This window comes from Glandiceps talaboti, chromosome 14 (genome assembly GCF_964340395.1).
Source record: "Glandiceps talaboti chromosome 14, keGlaTala1.1, whole genome shotgun sequence".
Taxonomy (NCBI): domain Eukaryota; kingdom Metazoa; phylum Hemichordata; class Enteropneusta; family Spengelidae; genus Glandiceps; species Glandiceps talaboti.
This window is the reverse complement of record NC_135562.1, coordinates 8,439,696-8,462,119: the sequence shown is the minus strand read 5'-3', so window position 1 is coordinate 8,462,119 and position 22,424 is coordinate 8,439,696. Positions and strand designations below refer to the sequence as shown.

General features: G+C 34.1%; 1 protein-coding gene across 1 annotated transcript in view; it reads left to right on the top strand.

Moving 5' to 3' along the window:
* The window catches only part of LOC144445495 (CYFIP-related Rac1 interactor B-like), a 47,892-nt gene that overhangs the window by 15,070 nt on the left and 10,398 nt on the right, over positions 1–22,424 (top strand). The window lies entirely within an intron of this gene.

The following is a 22,424-nucleotide window of genomic DNA, read 5'->3' as shown; positions in this document are numbered from 1 at the left end:
CGGTCACATGTCTGTTCTTTGCTCGTAACAATCAATATTTTCCAGGATAATGGTAAAATAAGGAATTGATTATTTACCATGTGTGACTCCTGATTCCATGTTATATTTGTTTTTGATCATAATCAGATATCAATGTAGAATACAGATTACAGTCATAAATTCCCATCATTTGCTAGTAGACCTGGACATGTGTCTGTTCTTTCCTTGCAGCAGTCAATATTTTCCACATTAGTGAGGAAATAATAGGCTGATGGTTTAATAATAGTTGATAGTGTATGAGGCTGTTCAAGTGTGACTAATTCAACAATGATGACAAACCATCTGGTTGGCTATTTTATCAAACCCACTGTTGTCAGGTTGTAGGTTTTTCAATATTTATTTCAAGAGAAGTATTACCAGTTTCTCAAGGAATTTGAAAATGTTGTAGTAAGGTAGAGAACCTCAATGTTTTCCATAAACACATGCACATATGTACGTACATACAGTTACACACATACATAGTTACAAAAAATTACCACATTTGATATTGACAACAGGAAAGCACCAGGCCAAATTTATGAATTTGATAATAAATATCTTCTACCACAAATTTGGATAGACAGTCATACCCATGTGAAAAATGGCTTTGTACATAATGTTCAAAAATATCGTAGAGAAAGGTAACACTTCATTGGTACGTACATATATATAGTTTTCAAATAATGTGTTTCTGTAGTAGTACTATAGTATAAAAGAAGCATTTCAGAACACATTAAATCAAATACCAGTTGAAAGCCTCTTTCCTCTATATTCCATTAGTGGTGAAAATAGATATGTCAAAAATTGACAATGTTTGTTTTTCTACTATCTGTACAAATACTAAAAGGATAATTTTCCTTGGCAATCCGTTTATTTACACTGATAACTTTGGTGCTAGTACAAGAAATGAAATTGTGTTGTGCCCTTGTACATGTATGTGTATAAGTATGTGTGTGTGTGTCTGTGTGTCTGTGTATGTATGTGTGTATGTGTGTGTGTATGCTAATGTCATATCAATATCAATATAAAAATCAATATAAAAATTAGCACAATAGATAAGAAAAGTCTGTGCAAATGTTTAAAATATGTTTACTGATTTTGGTTGGCTTATTTATAACCCAATAGATTGAGCATTTAGTTATGATTTTCAGCTGATAAACATGTGATAGCAATCTTGGTTAAAGTATAGACAGTATCCTAATATGAAATTTCCTGTCCATGTGGTCAGATGACTTGGTGAAACCATAGGCAATGTCATACATCATAGTGATATGAAATATCATGTCAGCATGGTGGAATTCTACATTGTACATTTTGCACCTTGGTGAAACCATGGGCAACATTGTACATATTGTGAAATACTGTGTCCATGTGGTGAATTAAGTACAATGTATGTTGGTGAAATCATAGGCAACATAAAAATATGACATATCCTGCCCACTTGATTAGATAATTGCCATAGTGAAACCATTTAAGGCAAAGTCATACATGTAGCACAAATCTCCTGTCAACTTTAATAGTGAAATAACAACGATGCTGACTAACAACTATAGACAGCGTCATAGCATGAAATATCCTGTCAACTTAGTGAGATAACAACAATGTTGAATAACAACCAAGCTGAAACCATAGGCAGCTTCAAAGGAAATATACATGTAGAAATGCTCAAAATATCATGCCATGTGCAACTTGCATTGGTCAAATAAGTACATCTGCTTTGAAGAAACGATGGGGAATATATCACAGTATGACATACAAAAACATGTATCCTGTCCACATGGTGTGATAACAGCCATGCTGTGTCATATGGTGAAATATCATCTTAACTAGGTGAGGTACATTTTGTAACTAACATTGGGAAACCATTAAGAACGTCATACTATGAGATATCCTGTCAACTTCATGAGATAAGCACTTTGATGCAACCACAGGCAATATCATAGGAAATATCCAGTGCACTCGGTGAGATGTATAGTGACATATACATGATGCTGGTGAGATATGTTGCCATACACATGCCCTAAGTACATGTACTTGGTATTGACATCTCAGCCATGTCTTAGCTAACATTTCCTTAATCATTGCTATCTTGTTGGTACTCCATTAGGAATGAAATATAGGGCAAGACTTTCCTCAACGTTGATAAGGCAGTTCATTATACATTTACATCCAGCAGTCAAGAGGCTGTGGCTGCCATTGTTGCAAAGAGAACCTCAAAGGGCCTAACATCATGTCATAAAAGACAACATGATACTCAAGTTTCTCATCCAGACTATACCATATCCATTGTAGTATTAGAAGTGACATATCACAAGTACTCAAGTATAAAAATTGGATATGCTACACTGACAGACGGCGTTAGGGTATTAGATTTAAATTTTATATTATTGTTGTTCATTTTTTGCTGTCACAGATATCCGTGCCAGTTGTAGGACATGTATTTCCTGTTCCTTTGTGCAAAATATCACCATAAAGTGAGGCCATAATTAGAACTTGCGCTCTTTATAACTCTGCAGTACTTACAAATAACCTAATTTCAAAGACAGATACAGCTGAATGAGACCTAGATGAAGTACTTACAATGTACATGCACCACACCTATACAGGGAACTGAGACACACAGAGAGACAGACAGAGAGACAGACAGACAGACAGACAGACAGACAGACAGACAGACAGACAGACAGATATACATATGCACATGTTTTCACACACCAACAGACAATGACCTCATGTTCAATAATACAAATAATGACAATGTAAGTTAATTCACTCAAACAAAGTCCTGTTTTAGTTGTCCATAGTTAACCATGTTTAATACAACATAACAAGATTTGCATACATCAGTTCGTCGGTGCATTGGTACATGTACAAATACAAATTATATGTATAATCTCAAATTATAGTCACATTCTCATATTATTTGTGGAAGGCTTACAAACTTTAAACAGAGCTTGTCTAGACATGTAGCAAAACAAATCATAAATACACAGAACAGAATTTAAAAAAGGGGGCTGAAAGATACAGACCATCTTACCATGGCTCACAAACTAAAGTATGGTTGATTTAATATATGGCAAATTAAGCCCAGTTTTATCTAATTTGCCCATTTCTGCTATCAGGAACCCTTAACAGTTAAATATGACAAGGTCAGCCGCCTCACTTTCAAACAGGATATGACATATTCATTGTGGTTATGCAAGAAGTGTAATATTTATTAGTCTGGGTTACCCAGACTCTTACTGCTCTGGGCTCTTCTACAACACCACCCAGATGAGAGTCTGGAACTACCACACGCCAGGGTCACACAGTACATTTCTTCCAAGTCATAAAAAGTGGGCTTACGAGGCCTATTTGTTGTAATTTAGATGTATCACTCACTTGGGAAATGATAACTTGTCGCGAAAGTACTTAAATCGGTTAGCCTATAATGTTGGATGTGAAGTATTCCCCAGCATGCACTACTCTGATCTTTACTTCCTGCGTGAGCGATTTGAAATCTCGTTTACCCAGATTCTCATATGGAGTGGTCTCGTAGGCAGAGCCCCAGCAGCAAAAGGCTGGGTAATCAAGACTATGTATTTTGTGGCTATCTTATGGCCATCTTTAATACTGGTATTTGTGCATGTATATACTAGTACTATAGATGCACGAATTGTGACGTAAAAAGTAAGAAGTGAACAGAAAAATCAAAACTACTGTTGCAGTATTATCAACTTGACATTCAGTGAATATTCCTACACAGGGAGTGTTAATTGACAAGTATTTGGAAAATCTCATGGCAAAAATGTCATGTATTATATAATGGCATACTTAAGCCTGTCACAGAATTTTAAGTGATTTGTGCTATAACATTAGTAGATTGCTGAAGGCAAATCTGGAAAATGTGTCAAAAATAATGTTATTATTAAATAAAGGTGGCAAGCATACAAATACATACATGTATACCATGTTTTCTAGTCAATTTACTAGGGTTATTTTCTATTCAAAATATTGAAATATATATACGTGTAAAAAAATTGTAAATTTTCCAGATTTCCACATTTTCCCAGAATTACAAAAAAAAAATTCACAAATTTTAGGAAGAATATGTTGAGTTCTAATAAATTTATTTTGACATGTACATACCACATAGTAATGTTATTGATTTTGGCAGTCTGTAAGTTCTTGTCACCAGTAGAGAACCAAAGGGAACAGTAGAGTTTAATCTGGCATTGCAGATTAACATTCTTTGTTCGATTCTATGAATGCCTATTGGGTATGTTTTGAAAGCTTTTGTGATACTCTAATTTACGATGCATTCTTCTCCATGTGCACGGCTGTTGAATATTCAACTTTGCTGTGAACAATGGATTATTGCCGTTATTAATAATCATTTTGTATCAGTGATACACACAATACTGTGCAAAATTCGGTATTGATTTATCAGTGCTTTTTGATGTCACACAAAAGAATTGTCGTCACTGATATTACTTTTAAGGTCAAGCCTCGGAAAATTGACTATCTTTTGTGCATTAAAATATCTAACACAAAGGATGTTTTGTAGTAGCATTTGCCTGGAAATTTATAATTGCTTTGACCTACTTTCACATACATTTTTATTACTCGTTGATTTGATTCTAAAATGTGTTCACTTTATGGAGAATTCGTAGCGATGATCAATTTTGACAAATTTTCTTCTCTGAAAATTGGCAGCTTTGAATTAATAATGACGTAGTAATGGAATTTCAAAAAGTCTGCTGAGGTGTGAAATGTGTCCAAAAATCAAGGTGTTTTTGTATTCATGTACTGCTGATAGTTCAGCCCTTTGAGGTGTGAAACAAGTTGAAAAGGCCAGCCATTTTCATATCCATTTAGTGCCGATAGTAATGTAACAGTTGACTGACAGGACAAGATTGCCAGGTTGTATTCGAAAGCCTTCAGCTTATCACAAGTATGTTGTGCGTATTGGTTAAAATTTTAGTAAAAGTTCTCCTAGTAATGTATCACAATTAGGAATTCCTAATTTAAAAAAGTTAATTTATGAATTTCCATCAAATGCTTCTGCTTGGAAATTTTGGTAAATTTAGAGTGAAAAATGTCATAATTTTATCATACATGTAGGCACCATCACAATTTTACAATCATTGAAAAATCGGCACCAATTCACACAAAAAAAATCCTCAAAGGTCATGTGATTTACCTCGGTAGACAAAAACAATTCGCTTGCGAGATACTGCACTTTTAAACTAAAGACGCTACTTTACATGTGTTTGAAGAAAATTACAATGATCATATAGTAAATGGTATGAACAGCTTTCTAATCTATAAAATCAAATTTATTTAGACAAGCTTTTATTGATGGATGGCTTTTTATTAGTGAACAAATCGGGTAAATATGAAATAGGGTTTGCATTGATAGATCGGATTGTCTTCCCTGATGTGAAAGGAGAAAATAAAGTGAAAGAAAAGCTGCAAAAATATTCAGTCTTGGATGGAAATACAAAATAGGACATCCCAGGTGAATAGAATGGTTGCATGGTATTAATAAAGTTTGTGTCAGACGCTTAAAATTTATAGGTCCCTTGACAGATGCATTGACAGAACTGCTGATGAATTGACAGGCCTGTCTTCAACCAGGGGAATGTCTCTTCTTCACAGCATTCCAACAGTCTTTGCCCTACACTACATTGTACCTTGACAAAAATTTGTAATTTGATATGCGTTTGTGCTAAGGTTTAGGAAGCCTGGTGTTAAACAAAAAGGGTACAATTAGGTTAAATTTGCATAGATTTATGTAGCTGGTGTCTCAATTTTTGTAGGCAATCCTGGTAGAACAGCAGAAGAGCTCAGATTTTACCTATTGACCACCCTTAATTTTAATAAAAACACTTTGGAATATCTGGTTTCATATTGCGTACCCTTTATTGCCTAGAGCCTGGCAATGGCTGTACTATCTCAAGTAGCCCTCTATACCAAGACAAGTCTGGGCTAAATGATTATTATTACATGCATACATTTTCTTCTGAATGTGGATTTGAGTATTTTTCAACTTACTTGCATATCTACATGTATACTGAGATCAGAGATTAAATTAGAAGTTATAATGCAATTTGTTGTTTTAAAAAGTTGTAAAATATGTACTAAAGTAATACAGTTTCTTTGGAAGTGTGAGATGACAGACCCTGGTCAAAGATATGGCAAAAAGCGACCTGTACATGAATGATTTTCTAGAATAAAAAGAAGGCAAAGAAGGAGAGATACATACAATAAAACATCAATAATCTCATATTTTTCATGATTTATAGTGTTTAATAAGAAGTATTTCATATTGTGACCAACACCCGAACATTTGTTTTCCTGTTCATTCATAAAATTCAAAACAGATTCATGTATAAAGATTAGTTCTAAGTTGTCCATATTTAATTACCTAATTTGCATATTCTGTTCTCCTATGCAGTGTGTCAACAGTGCATCACTTCTGTTGAATTTCAGCTGACTTATCTTTACAGTTGATTTGACTTAGAAAGGTGAGACTGAGTTTATCATAGCTGCATTTCTTAACACTTAGGGGACCTAGAGAAGTACTTTGCACAAATTTTACTGTGTGTGACTAATCTACAATACAGTTGTAAAAATTGGTACATATACATTGCTTAGAAGAAGCCTGCTGTATGCTGGAGTGAGGTGTTCTGGAAAATAAACTCAAGTTCAGAGCTTCACATCTCCTTAGCACTTGCTCAAACAATGTTCAGGATATTGTTTCCCAGAGTGCCTCACCCTAGTGTACAGCAGGCTTCTTTGAAGCCAGACATGGTGGTTTGCATATTTAATAACCCTTTTTGCATATCTGCATAAATAATAACTATAACTAGAGTCATGTCTATCATCATCTTTATTATATGTAGAACTCTCATAACTACATGTATAGCAGTGTCCTTGACAAGTACACTATACATGTAGTTACATTTGTAGTTACCAATTTACAAGGCTTTGCATAATTAATTACCCTATCTGCATATGTTTTGTAACATCTATGATTAACTATAATCATAGTAAAGTAAAGTGCATCATCATCTTTGTGTAGAACGCGGTGTTCATAACTAGTAATGATCTCAACATGTACAATGTAGTGACTACTTTGCAGGACTTTGCATACTTAATTACCATTTGCATATGTTTTGTAACCATCTATAGTATGATTAACTGTATAATCAGATAATAGTAATGTGTGTGATCATCTTGTGTAGAACTTGGCTCTCTGAGCAACCTTTCTTCAGTAATCTTGAAATGCCTGTTTTCAATTGACCTTCTTTGGCACTCTATATCACAAATTTGCAGGAAATGTGTCGCTTGAGACCAATATTTCATTTTAATAGCCAGTGCACACATGGAACCTCTCACATCAACCTTACATATTTGATAGGCAGTATTTATAGCTATAATGAATACTAATTAATGTTTAAATATTAAATTGCAACAAATCATCTTTTATATCAAATTTTAAATGTGTTTGACATCTTTCATTTTTAAAAGTTAAAATGACGAAAGGTAATATCAATTTATTTTACATCTAAGTAAGTGTTTTTAATTCCATCAGTTATATCAAATTTTTATATTTGATTGCCTCATACCCATAAAAGTTTTAATTTCATTTTCTCATAAAATATTTGAATAGTTTTTTGAAACCAAGTTGAAGGGAAGACATACATTGTACATTGGACATGTACATGTATAGTTTTGTAATGAAAGTTGTTGGTGTTATATTATGCATGTACATATACATACATGTTATGTGTTTGAAAAATCCAAGTTCGTGTTCTTGTAAAATATTTACTATAAAGTTGAGGGATGATATACATGTTTGTAATTAAAACTGTTTATGTTATAAATATTTTGGACACATGAACATACATGTAATTATGAGTGTAGTGTAGTGTAGTCTAGTGTAGTGTAGTGTAGTCTAGTCTAGTCTAGTCTAGTGTAGTGCAGTGCAGTGCAGTGCAGTGCAGTGTAGTGTAGTGTAGTGTAGTGTAGTGTAGTGTAGTATAGTATAGTATAGTATAGTATAGTATAGTATAGTATAGTATAGTATAGTATAGTATAGTATATGGTATAGTATATAGTATAGTACCAGTATAGTACTGGTGTAGTGTAGTGTAGTGTAGTGTAGTGTAGTGTTGTGTAGTGTAGTGTAGTGTAGCGTAGTGTAGTGTAGTGTAGTGTAGTGTAGTGTAGTGTAGTGTAGTGTTGTGTAGTGTAGTGTAGTGCAGTGTAGTGTAGTGTAGTGTTGTGTTGTGTAGTGCAGTGTAGTGTAGTGTAGTGTAGTGTAGTGTAGTGTAGTGTAGTGTAGTGTAGTGCAGTGTAGTGTAGTGTAGTAATAGTATATTTGACATGAAATAATGTAAAAATGCATCATTGAGAGTCTACATACAGAAACGAATTCACAAAAAACATTAAATATATATAACACACTAAACTACTATACAGTATTAAACGTAGCTAGTACCATGTTTTATGAAAAATGGGTAAAAGTCGACATTATGAATACATAAAAGGTATGTACCAAAATGATTTCTTTCACATTCTTGAGTTTAATTCAATTAAGACTATAGTATAGTTCAGTTAATGTAATAAGTATAAAGTGTATATTTAGCTTTTGACATCCCGCCGCTGTGAGTGGATTACAGACTTAGTTTACTCCACGCTGAGATGCATCAGAAAATAGTTATACCTAATTTAAGACTACCGGTTCAACAGACTGTAGACAAGTTATTCGGTCTCTAAGAAGTAAGATATACTTTGCCAGCAATGTGGGTAATATGATAAGGAAGGCAATGAAATGGTTTTCTGTACCGTGGCAGACAATTTGTACACATTTGTACATGTACATGTCCAAATGTTGAATATTCATAAGATCCATGCTTATAAACCCTTGAAGATATTGCCAGTTTTTCCTATATGTAGCACACCCTCACATGACCTATCTGATTGGTGGAAAATGACAATGTATTGCATAATCTGATTGGTGGCAAATAACAATATTGACCAATACAGAGGCTTGTTACATGGCTGCATCCTTTGGTATGTGAAGCTATAAATTTGCCAAAGTTGCCAGTATGAAAAGACCTTTCTGATTGGTGGTTATCATGATGTGATAGTCCAAAATATGTACCTTTACATATTGAGAGTTGTATGCCTGATTTCAGTTACACAGCCCCCTGAGGTAGTCTGTATTAAGGTATGCCATGACGGGGCACCATCACACATCGATCAACCCCTCGACACGACATATCTTACAGTCTAACCCCTGAGGCTGCATGCTACTGCTGAACAAACTCAAAGTCTGCATGCAAAACTATAAAAGAAGATATCGATTATTTGAAAAGATGTCATTCTTTTCTGAAAACAGTCCTCAGATCTGTACACTTCAATTAGCGTAAAGTTTTAACGATTTATAAAACAAACAGTTCAATTATGACAACATAGCCAAATCTTAGAATGTATATGTAAATTGAACACGATGACTTGTGCTAATAAAACAATAAGAGATTTATTAAAGATAACTTTGGAATACGTCCACTGATTTCTGATGTCACACTTTGCTGCCCTTATGATGCAGTGTTAACAGGGTGTCTTCTTGAAATTTGCATTAATCCTGATACATTACGTACATCATATCTTGACTACCAAATCTATGAAGTGGTAGTCTTTAATATCAATTGAAATTAAAATTATAGCTGAAACACTTTGCATCAGATTATTAGCCAACTTTGACTAACAAGCTGCCAATAACATAAGTTCAATTCAAGCCCAAATGTATATATATGTAGTAATTGATCAGCTCGATAAAGGTGTGCTAAACAGACAAGGAAACAGGCAGACAGACAGACAGACAGACAGACAGACAGACAGACAGACAGACAGACAGACAGACAGACAGACTGACAGACAGACAGACATATATCTAATATTGCAATATGTATGTTTAGATAATGCAATTTTCTTGTCTTTTATACTATAATTTATATATATATATATATATATATATATATATATATATATATATATATATATACACACACATATATATGTAATATGTATATAGATATATAGATATATATATATGCAAATGCTATTATTTACAATTTTCTATGAAAATGAATCTGTCTAAATGTCATATTGTCATTACCTGATGTACTTGACATGTGACTATACTAATAATGTACAACTGTGTTAGTAGTCAAGGAGATTGATCTATATTATATAATATCATTCAAACACGGAATGTTCCTGAGGAGTTAAAGTGGCTAACTTTACCATGGTTACCATGGCAACTATGTCAGTTAGATCTAGAGATGGATGAATTATGCAATTGTAATACAATACATGGAGAGAGAGAAAGGAAGTAGGGTAATTGCCATGACCTTTGAACCCTGGTTATTTATCAGTAACTTGCAACTTGTAAAACTGAGAGATTTTTATATCTTGTTCTACCAGCTTCCTTTTTGTGTCAGAAACATTTTTTACAAATAGTAACCAGTGGTGTCCTTTTGTAGGACATGAATTTATGCGGACTTTTAGAGTACATATGTGGAAATTTCAGTCACATCTAGAGACGGAGTAATTATCTTGTTCTACTTTTATGGACCATGTTGTCAGTTTTGCCCAAAGTATGTCAAAAATCACTTTACTGTTATTGATTTATATTGTTGTTTGTTATAACCTTTCACTTCGTATTGTATCTATTACACATCTCAAGATTTTTAAAAATATTTAAATTTTTCCTGTCATACATTTTGATATAAACATGTGAATTACATATAATTTACCAGTAAAATATATAAAAATTATCAAGTTGTAATTCTATTTTAGTTTTTAAACTACTGATGTGCATTCAGATAATTATACTATGCACAAGCCAAGTTGTACAAATTTGAACAAAAAATATGGAATTTATACCTTGGTCATTCTGTGTCACCACAATTTTGGTTGTCAATAGCCTATTTAGATTGCAATCTGTGATTTTGCTTTGCTCTTGTGCTCGTGCCATGTTGTTTGAAATTTAATAGTTTCGATCCGGACAGACAGGTGAGGACATACATATTTTTACAACCACCCGATACATGATATAGTGAACTAATGCACCATATACTGAGGTTAAACACAGGGCAATAGTACTTGTCATAGAAGCAGTCATTTCACAGATTTAGTATTCAAACTCAGTTATACTGTATATACTGTAGTCTAGTCTAGTCCTATATAGACATGTTATGTTACTACGATCATCTCCACTCACGTATAGTCAAAGTTGCTAAAAAAAAACTGCTATTATGTGGCTAAACCGCCTGCTGGGCCAAGGTTAAACAGCACATGTCAGAAGTTATCCATCACAAACTGACAGGCAGTTGTTGTTGGTTACTTCATTCAGACAATGGCTAATTGTAATAATATATACGACTGAACTCACCTCCAGCCTGAAACTAAATCATGTGGGGACGCGATAACGTCAACACGTTTATATGAACGCTGTTGAGTGAGCACAGATTTCTGTGCTAGAGTAACGACTTTGACTACACGTGAGTGGATGATCATAGTAATTGTAACATATACGTATAGGAACGAGACTAGTTATACAGAAACTGTTATCATGTGTGAGAACATATACTGGTAGTTTCATTCACAGCTATATTTGTGTACATTATAACATTCAGGAACAAACATGTCAAGTTTTAGTCATAAAACACATTTATTAAATCATGAATGATAAGTGTCTTTAACAACTATAATCCATTAAGAGCAAATAAAACAATAAATTTTTAAGATTATCAGTAGAACAAAAGTGCCCTAATGTTCCATTCGCACTTGAAGGATTAGTGGTTTAGTGAATGTAGGGAGTTCTCTCGTTATAAAAATGTATGTATGTGTGAGAAAGATAAAGATTGCAGAGCAGTGCACACTGCTGTATATACTATATTGCTATGATAGACTGTCCCTCTTCAGGTCAAGTTCTTGTACAGGATAATGGCTGTGGCATGATTAGGGTCTTGTCTTACGATGAATACTTGGAACAGATACATTGTACAAAAATATATTTCATAGGTTGTTGTCGATGGCCCAGTTCTTACACCACCTGTCTCTTACCACTGTGATTGGAGTTCGAGCACCAATCTGATTAATTTTGCCACACTGTAAAGATAGAAAAGTGTCATTCAGTTTGACTCTATTGAAGAACGTTAGTTTCCTCAGGCAATCTGTTTTGTTATATTAACAGTTAATCAATTATGATTTTACAGAATTTGTACACAAAAGCTATCCTTGAAATGAAAAAAAATTATTTGAAATAAAAACATGTACACCCACGTATACATATAACATACATGCATTGCAACCAAAGCTAGTAATATCCAGAGTATTAAGGTTCTTGAGTACTATGCACAGCTCAAGTTTTTGTTAATTTATGCATAAATTGTGTGTTACCATTAAACGAAAATGGAAAAATAAGCCGAAGGAAATATTGGACATTCCCGGAAAGTGAAGCCTGGAGACTGTAAGGGCTTGAAAGTGTCATTCATTATCATTTGAGCCAGTATGTCGAGTCGAATAGCGTAGTCCCTAGGCTAAGAAAATAGAGCTTGCAGCAAAACCGCAGCAGTATGTAGAAATATGACTTGATAGAACGTAATAATGGCATTTAGTAATGAATTGTAAAACCATACACTATCACACACACTTAATATAGTTTAGTGATCATTTCAACTCCTACATCCTTCCAATCTATCAACTTGTACTAAAACACTTCCTGATTGGTTAAGAACCAACAAAATACTACATTTGAAACAAGATTAACCAATCACATTTCATCTTGTATTTGGTGTATTGATGTTCAACGCTTAGATGAAAGTGAAGTGCATATGTAATTGGTTGTCTCTAACATTTGAAATCGGAGATACTGAAAATTCCCTCGAGTCGGTGAAAAAAAAGTAGGAAAACAGCTAACATGTTCCTTCATGTTCGTAGTAAATTGAAAAGTGCATGTAGGTAGTCAGGTATCTTGACAACACACTAATACGATTTGACGTCGCTGTTTCCACCTAATGGGAAAGTCTTGTCACAAGGGTTGTAACTGTCGTTCGGCCATTTTGCTGGTACTTCAACTTCTCGCACTTCATAATGATCTTGAGTTGACACAGATTTGTTCTAACACAGGTCGATACCCTCAAACAGAAATGTTGCAAAAAAATCTCTAAAAATGGTTAAAAAGATATAAGCTTGTCAACCATTCGGGTTTTAGTACCGAATATATTGTGTAAATTTTTCAGAATTTATAGTAACTTCAAAAGATTAAGACAAATTTCTAATTTTCAGAATAATTTTGGTCGTATCGCACAGCTTCCCGCCAAAATGAACTAAAAGACAAAGTTTTGTGAATTCGTTATTGCTAGGCAAGTTTCTGATTTACTGTAAGTATGAAAATCAACAAATTAGTTACTATTGTTTGTAACTCACAAATAAAATCTAAGAATAATATACATTGCACTAAGAGCTTGAAATATTTTACAAATCATGAGCAAGAAGTGTTTGGTCAAAAAAAAAATCTCCATTTATTATTTCAGTGTACGTAATTGGAATTTTGTTGCTTGTTTCAGCTGCCATGATTGGTCAGATAAACAGGTGTCAAACTGTGTTTCTTGTTTCTGAAGATGTGATTGGTTGGTTGGATAAACAGACATCAGATTTTGTTTCTGCTGTATTTTTGTCAGATGAACAGGTGTAAATATATGCTGTTTGCTCCACAGTTCTCTTTGTAAGTCAGGCATTGATATTGTTCGTGATAGCCAACTTTATGCCATAACTGAACTACCACAAGTACCGGTAGCTATGGATGCCCTGATGCATTATGGGATTTTAAAATTAACTGCACACTCACCATTTTATTGTAATATTGGAAAATCTAATTGAATATTCATAAACTTTGGGTTGTGTGTCATTTACAGGGAGGGTAGCATGCCGGGGAAAAAATCACCATTTCGTGACTGTTGTCAATTTTGAGACCACAACTGTAATTAGGAGAGTATATCCTCTTGATACCACAAAGCATCATGGGACTTGGACTGTCAAACTGTTCACCATGAGGGCGCCATACTCAGATAATCTACTCATTCATAATATTGATTAATGGACATTAAAATCTCATTAGATACATATGTTACATCATGATTCATAAATCGGCTGAGACTGTCATAAAATAATTGATAAAGTGCATTCCATTTGACCAAAGTAAACACTCAAATTGCGAGTCATGCCTTTTATACAGAGTTGTAATTGAAAAACTAGCATTATGCTGGAAATGTAGAATATTCAAGAGTGACTACTTTTTGTTCGTTTCACTACAAAAAAATTACAAAAATAAGTACATTGTAATATCCACTTGTATATAACACAATACATAAGGCCTTACAATTCATAAAAAATATCTAGTTGTAATGGATACTATGGACAATTCTAAAATGGCAAAAATATTCTTCTAAAAATATGTATGTTTATAGGATCATGAGTTGGTATTGTGTATTGACCAATTGCATCAAGAAATATGGTATTTGTATGTGAGATATTCATTATGAGAGTACGACATGACAATAACATGACATTTGTGGAAGATATATTGTACATATCATGGTTTGGTGAAGATTTGAATGTATATTGACAGTAGATGAGAATTAGAGATGGCTATATTGTACATGTGTGTTTATATACAGGCAGGCATATATACATGAATATACATGATACATACATTGTACATACATACACATACACACACGCACATATCCATCCATCCATCCATCCATACATACATACATACATACATGCAAACATACATACATACATACATACATACATACATACATACATACACACACACACACATACATACATACATACATACATACATACATACATACATACATACATACATACATACTTTCTCACACACACATACATACTTTCACACATACATATATACATACATGTACACGATACATACATACAATGTACCATACACACACACACACACACACACACACACACACACACACACACACACACACACACACACACACACACACTAACCTTATCTTAATTCTTTCAATACCAACAGCTTTAGTGTTCATAATGACATCTACATGTACATATACCCTATCCTATCTCATAATCTAATAATAAACTAATTTACATATACCTACAACATGTGATCAAATTGGGCAGACATGGTGTTCATTTACCATAAAAAGTGAATATGTAAGGCCAGACAGATTTTATCATTTGTTTCACACTACAAAATTTAAAGTGAATTATTTTAGACAACAGTTGATACAATTTAATCGGTTATTTTATTGATTTATTCAATTTTTATTACAAGAATTGAAAATCAAAACCAGTGATACATAAAAGTATGAGTTTACATTTTTCAAGGTGATCCCGTATTTTGGCAAAACATGGTGTTACAGCTTTGATGTCCACTTTGACAATCTTGTGAGAAATATGTGAAACAAAAGAATATATTTGTATGGCCAAAGTTTGATTACCTGAGGATGACCTGCAGTTGACCTGAAGTTGACCTTTAACATCATTAACTCTGGGAGTGTATACAGTACAATCCTGACGTCAAAATCGAGCTTATTAATTGGTTACTTTGTGGTATATAAAATTGAAAATAAGCTAAACATGCAGGTTCTTTCTAGAAGTGAAATTGTCCTATATGCAGTAATCTTCTGTATGCATATTTGAGAATAAAGCCTAGAATTTCCATGGCAACCAAATCACACCATTTCCTCGGGGACAACATCAGAGGAATATCCGGTTCAAAGCATGCAGGAAAAGGGAATTTTCTAAATCTAATTTTGAATGGAACCATTTATTAGGTTTGTAGTGAAAATGAGAAAGGTGACTTAATTAGGAGAAAATATGTCAATTTGAAATCACAGCTACCTTTCAAAAAACCCAATGTGTGTGTGGGTGAGTGAGTGACGTCAGACATTTTCTCCTGTCAAAACTACCGTGGGCCTAAATTTTTCTAGTTTTAGTTGTGTTCATTTTGAAGTTGTTTGTTGACCTGACGAATATGTAATGTTTTAAGTCCAGAGTTTACAATATCAGACACACGATAACAAATTACTGAGTCAGAGTTTCACTAGAAATACACACAAAAAATGGATGGTCTCAAAGTGTAATGCTGTACAAAATTTAGATAGAAACTTGTACTAGCTTTTTGCTTTGATGAACTTCATCAGGTCAAAAAAATGGATGGTCTCAAAGTGTAATGATGTACACAATTTATATAGAAACTCGTAGTAGCTTTTTGCTTTGATGAACTTCATCAGGTCAAGAGATTTGACTAAAACAGCATATCAACTGAACAATCTGATTAAAATCATGTATTGAAGGGCTTATTTCACTTCACTGAACTATTTCATTTCCAGTCTCTTAATTCCTTGTGTTCAGTTCTGGTGATCACATTCATAGTGGAAATGGTCACCAGAAAATGGAACTGAAAACACAAAGACTAGACCTGGATTAATGTAAATAAGGTGATTTACACCTAATTTATTATAGCTCATGAATGGCTTTCTGACTGGGCTAGTATCGGACTGGCATCAGGCTAGTATTGGGCTAGTATTGTGCTAGCATTGGGCTAGTATCAGACGAACATTGTGCTAACATTTGGCTAGTATTGGACAAGCATTGGGTAGTATTGTGCTAGCATTGGGCTAGTATTGTGCTAGCATTGGGTAGTATTGTGCTAGCATTGGGCTAGTATTGTGCTAGCATTGGGTAGTATTGTGTGTTAGTATCAGGCTACCATCATGCTAACATTGGACTAGCATCTTGCTACAATTTGACTACTATTGGACTAGCATTAGACCAGTATCAGATTAGCATTGTGCTAATATTTGGCTAGTATTTGACTAGCATTGGGCTTTATCAGGCTAGCATCATCTGACTAGTGTCAGACTAATATTGGACTAGCATTTGGCTAAGATCAGACTAGCTCAGTGCTAACACTGGTCTGACACTAATACTTCACCAGTACATGCCGGAATATACAGCTGGCAAGTTAATGCTTGCACTGGCCCTATTATGTTGACATCTATCTGGCTAGCTCAGCACTAACACTGGTCTGGTACCTAAGTACCAGCATGTGTCAGCAACGCAAATTTATATAAATGTCGGCACTAGCCCAATGCTAACATCAAACTAGTAGCATCAGCCGAGCTCAGTGCTATTAAACACTGCAGGCATACACAGTAATACCTCACCAGCATGCATTAGCAAATGAAAAATTGATATATACACCAGTCCAGTGGTAATATTAGCCTAGTATTACCTTCAGGCCTATATTAACTCAAGTCTGACACTGGGCCAGCAAATCTTAAAGAATTCTTGAGCATATCTTCTTTTTCCTACAACACATTTATCCTGAGCAGTAAAATAAAATCTAGTAAATGTACACCCATCCAGTTCGACATATCTCTCATCGCAGTACAAACCAAACAGTGAAATGAACACCATGTAAACACACGACCAGAGTCAGAACTTGTGAAATATAAGCGAAATCGATATCAAACGTTCTGCCATATTTTATCCTCTGTATAACAGTAATAAGATAATGCCAAGCCACACTATGCAACTAATGGCTTAATGACAGAGTCCGTCATAGTCTGGTAATATAGATTTATTGAGGTATAAATTATTAATTATGATTCAAATATCAAGATGAATTGAAATTTACTGTGTTTCTCATTAAAGTTTGACATAATTTAATGAATGAAAATTGTCGCATGATTGGTAATAATACGTTATAATGGGGTGCAATATTGTATGGAATAATACAGTTCGAAATTACAAAAAAAACTAAACATTTCATTCAAGGAAAGATGAGAATCTCTTCAAATATCAGGAATAAAGATGGAGGCAATGGTTTTTGGTTTTAAAAATTATATGCTGTATATAAATATACACAGTATGCAGCACAGTGGAATCTTAAAATATTGAACATGTCACTGTTAGTCAAGACAGAAATCTCTTCAAATATCATACACAATAAATATAATATTGATATATATATGTACTTTGTACTTTGTATGTACATTGTATTTTCATATGTCTTGTAAGCCTGTTGTCCTCTATGTACAGCTCAAGCCTATAGGGTGGAATGATGGAATCTGATAATACTTGCTTAGAATTTCAGACCTTAACTGTTAAGTTTTGATCGCGAACGGCAACCTGGCAAAAACTTGGGGACTCTTTATGATAACACGGTTGAAGAAGTAACACATAACAGAGTAACTTAGAATACAGTGGAGGAGACTTACAAATGCCAGACTTGTGGCTGGTTGGACAAAAGCTGAGATTTATATATGATGGATTGACCTAACAGTGCCTCACGCAGCGATGAATTGGTACAACTGTTTGTCTGACCTGCCGTGAGTGAAATGACATCACCATTGATAAGTTTAATAGAAAACTGTGCATGCATGTTACTATTGTTAGCGTTGTCTGAACACAGTTTACATGATGTTGAAAGACGGTATTAAATAGTTTGAAAAAATGTTTACAATACAATTTACAGTTTAGCATCAGGATCATGGCTGGTATCAGACTAGAGTTTGGCCACATGTGACTCAGTTAAGTAACCACTGGGCTGGAACTATCACTTCACCAGCACATGTTAGCATCAGGAAGGGTTAATACCTGTTCCAGCATTACATGTATGTTAACGCCTGGATAGCCCAGTGTTGAAATGAGGCCGGTACTAACAGTTTGCACTTCACCAGCAAGCATTAACAACTGGAAGGGTCAATACATGTACCTGTTAAAGCAACTAGATGTATGTTTACACCTGGATAGCCCAGTGCTAACACCCGACTGGCACTAACAGTCTTCACCAGCACATCTTAGCAAAGGGAAGGATTAATATCTGTTCCAGCATTACAAGTACATCTGCACCTTGCTAGCTTAGTGCTAACAGGCGTCTGTCACCTAACACACTATCATGTTAGCAACTAGAAGGGTTAATACCTGTTCCATCATTACATTGTATGTTATCACCTGGCTAGCCCAATGCCAACACCAGGCTGGCACTAACACTTAACCAGCATGTTAAACTTCAGGTTGACACTGCACTAGTCCTTCCTGTCTGTAGATGGAGTAATTTGGGGCAGGATTCAGACATTGTCCTGCCCTGGGAAAGAACACAAAGAAGTGTCAGAATCGAGTCTTAACTTATTCAACTGCAAGCAGAACTAGTCAGTTGGAACCAGATTCTCAGGCTGTATTGTATGTTTAATCATATAAAAATATGCCAATTCAGGATGAAATGCCGATAATTATAGAAAATGTGGAGAATTTCAAATCAAGATTATCTCCTAGATAACAGTTATTTCTTTCAGAATCATTTTCACGTTTGATAATTTTGAAACGAAATATCTTGCATGAATGAATAATAACTATTTCTCAAAATGATACATTTTTTTAATAATTCCTAAACCAAATTTTTTTTCATGTTGATGACCATGTGAACATTTCTTATTTTTAAAGCAAAATTTTTACTCAAACAAATAAATAGTATTTTCCTGACATCGGTCTAAAATTTTGCCAATTTTTGCAAAAAAGTTACAGAAAAATGAAAATTTCTGCATGTCATATTTTTCTATTCAAGAGGAAAGTGGTTGATAACCAAAGGGGCTAAGCTTACTCGAAATAAAGATGTGATCACAAACTGAGCTGTTGACCTCGTAATGGACTTAAATTTAACAAAGGGATAGCGATAGATTCATGTACGGAACACATTAAAAACCCGGTTTGATTGTCCTTGTATGCAGGACTCCATTGTTGTTCACAATTTGTGTTCAACCAATATTGTATGTTTATATTTGTCTATCACCCCCAGGGTCATGTGTACCTTAGAGCTGTTGAGTTTGCATGATGGCCCTTTTCCTTGAGATGGTCTTAAAATGTAACACCAAACAGGACATTTTTAGCAGTTTTCCTTGAACAGATATGGAAATAGAACTAAAAGCATGTCTGTTCTTTTACTTTTTGCCTTGAAAACTTATATAAGTTAGTAAGATATGAACACATGCATGTCGTGTCACGATCTTTTGCCTTGAAAAATGATTTGTTTGTATTATTGACAGTTATAAAAACATAATTAATTTTTAGCCTTTTTTGTTTGAAAACAAACACATGACTCAGTGCATGTCTCTGCTTGACTGTTTCCTTGAAAAATTATGACGATAAAATTGTAATTTCTGACCTTTTTGTTCCAAAAAGAATTGCTCCAACATGCATGTCATATCATGCAATTTTTCGTGACAAATTTTGAGCATTGTAATATTGTTATTATTATTAAATGGCCTTTCCTCATAGAAAATAGATTAATTTATAATTACCAGTAATTATTACTTGTAGTAAAAGAAATTTAACTTTAATAATAATAAAATAATAAGATATATTTATTCAGAGTAGCTCAAATAAATGTTACAATGCTAAAGTGTCAGAGTGAAATATTTTTTTCCATTGAAACCCTCAAGTATCTAAATAATCGCACAAAAATAATAAAAGTGGATAAAATAGAACTAAATATAGTAAAAGATATGCAGACAGGTACACAGTGATTTATTTTGCCACAAAAATGAAATTAGCACCAACACTCATATATTTTAAGTACCTGTAGTACAGTGTGTAGTGGTATATTGAATTATGCTAGTGAAAGGTTTGGTTATTTTCTGTTTGAAGGATGTAAATGACCCTGACTAGAGAGATCATTATTTGGTGATTGAGTGCCATTTTACATCCAGTCCAAGTAACCATGTACATTATGTAGCAACTGTTCATTCAATATCTAATTTTACAGAATTTAGAATGATAGACAAATACCCAGTCCTTTTGTGTAATGGATTTGCTTTCTACATTAGCTGACCATGTTTGAAGTAAATCTAATCAGAAACATTGTAAGTCTCCCTCTGTTCAGGGTGACATTTGTTGACCTCTGAAAAGTGAAGTGAAGGGCGCCCTCACAGTTTGTTGATATGCAAACAGTTTTTTTGAGGAAATCTGAAAATCCGTGATGATTCATGTGTCTTTCCTGGATTTAGGTGTACTTTCCTGGTGATGTAATATCGTGAGTTGATATCAGGGAATTACCAGGAGTGAGTTTTACCAGCTGACCTAAAAGTCTTGTGTTTACACAACTCTCTAGTGAAATGTTGCATCCTGTAAATAGATTCTCTTGTCTTGCGTGACACAAGGTCTTGTCATCTGCTTCACAAATGTAACCTTTGTGAAATGCCCTGAGCAAAAACCGTCCCTTGAAGGCAATGTATTCAAAAATAGATGAGTTAAGAATGCAGTAATTCCAGTTCGAGTAATATTATGCTGGGTATACATGTAACTCAATTTGTATGTGAAATACACATCAAGGTGTCATTGTGCAGTTGTACCCAAAAAATGAAATACTTGGTTTGAAATAGTATGACCTGAAAAACTGAAATTATTGGTTTAGAAGAGTAAATAGCAGATTTGCTGTCACTGAGATCTGTGCTGGGGGATAATAGTTGTACAGAACTTGGAGCACAGTGTGAGAAAACACAATATAAAAACTAACATTACTACTATACCATGTAAGAAAAAAAGCAGTATATAAAATGAAAAGTGGAAGCAGAGAACTTGGGTGTGAAGAAAATGGAAAATGTTTACAGTGTACTGAGTCATTGGGAAACACTAAAGGTTAAATCCTAGGGTATGTGTACATTGTTTTTAGGTCATGAATTGTCAACAGTGACTGTCACATGACCATGTGTACATACGTTCATGTGATAATATTTCATGACAACTTTTTGTCGTAGTTCCTCTTTTACCAAAAACTCCGACAATTTTTGTATTTTACCACGATTATAAAATCAGAATGTTGCAAGTTGATAGGCTTGGATTGTACTGCAGTATCAAGGCTTGAAATACTCGGATGCACCATGCGCTTTATAAATACGCATTAATTTTGTTCAGTGTAGGTAGATTTCAAAAACAGGAGTACCGGTGCACAGCATGCACACTGGTTCCTAATTGGAAATAAACATACAAATCTCTTCAGAATATCTTGTTTATAGTTGTTTTAGATGATCAAATGTTAGATTTTGACGTAAATAAAAACGTTCGTACCTAAACAAAGTAAGACTTTGATTTGGCTTAACTGTAATACTGTTAATGTAGATCTTTTCACTCGTACAGCATTTTGCGATTTCACAGTCTTCAGCTACATGTAGTTCTAAGACATAGTAGTCACTATTTATATTTACAGTGTTGTTTTCCAGTGAAATAAGCTAAACGAAATATTTGGCAAAAATTTCATGGTTTTAGCATATACGGCG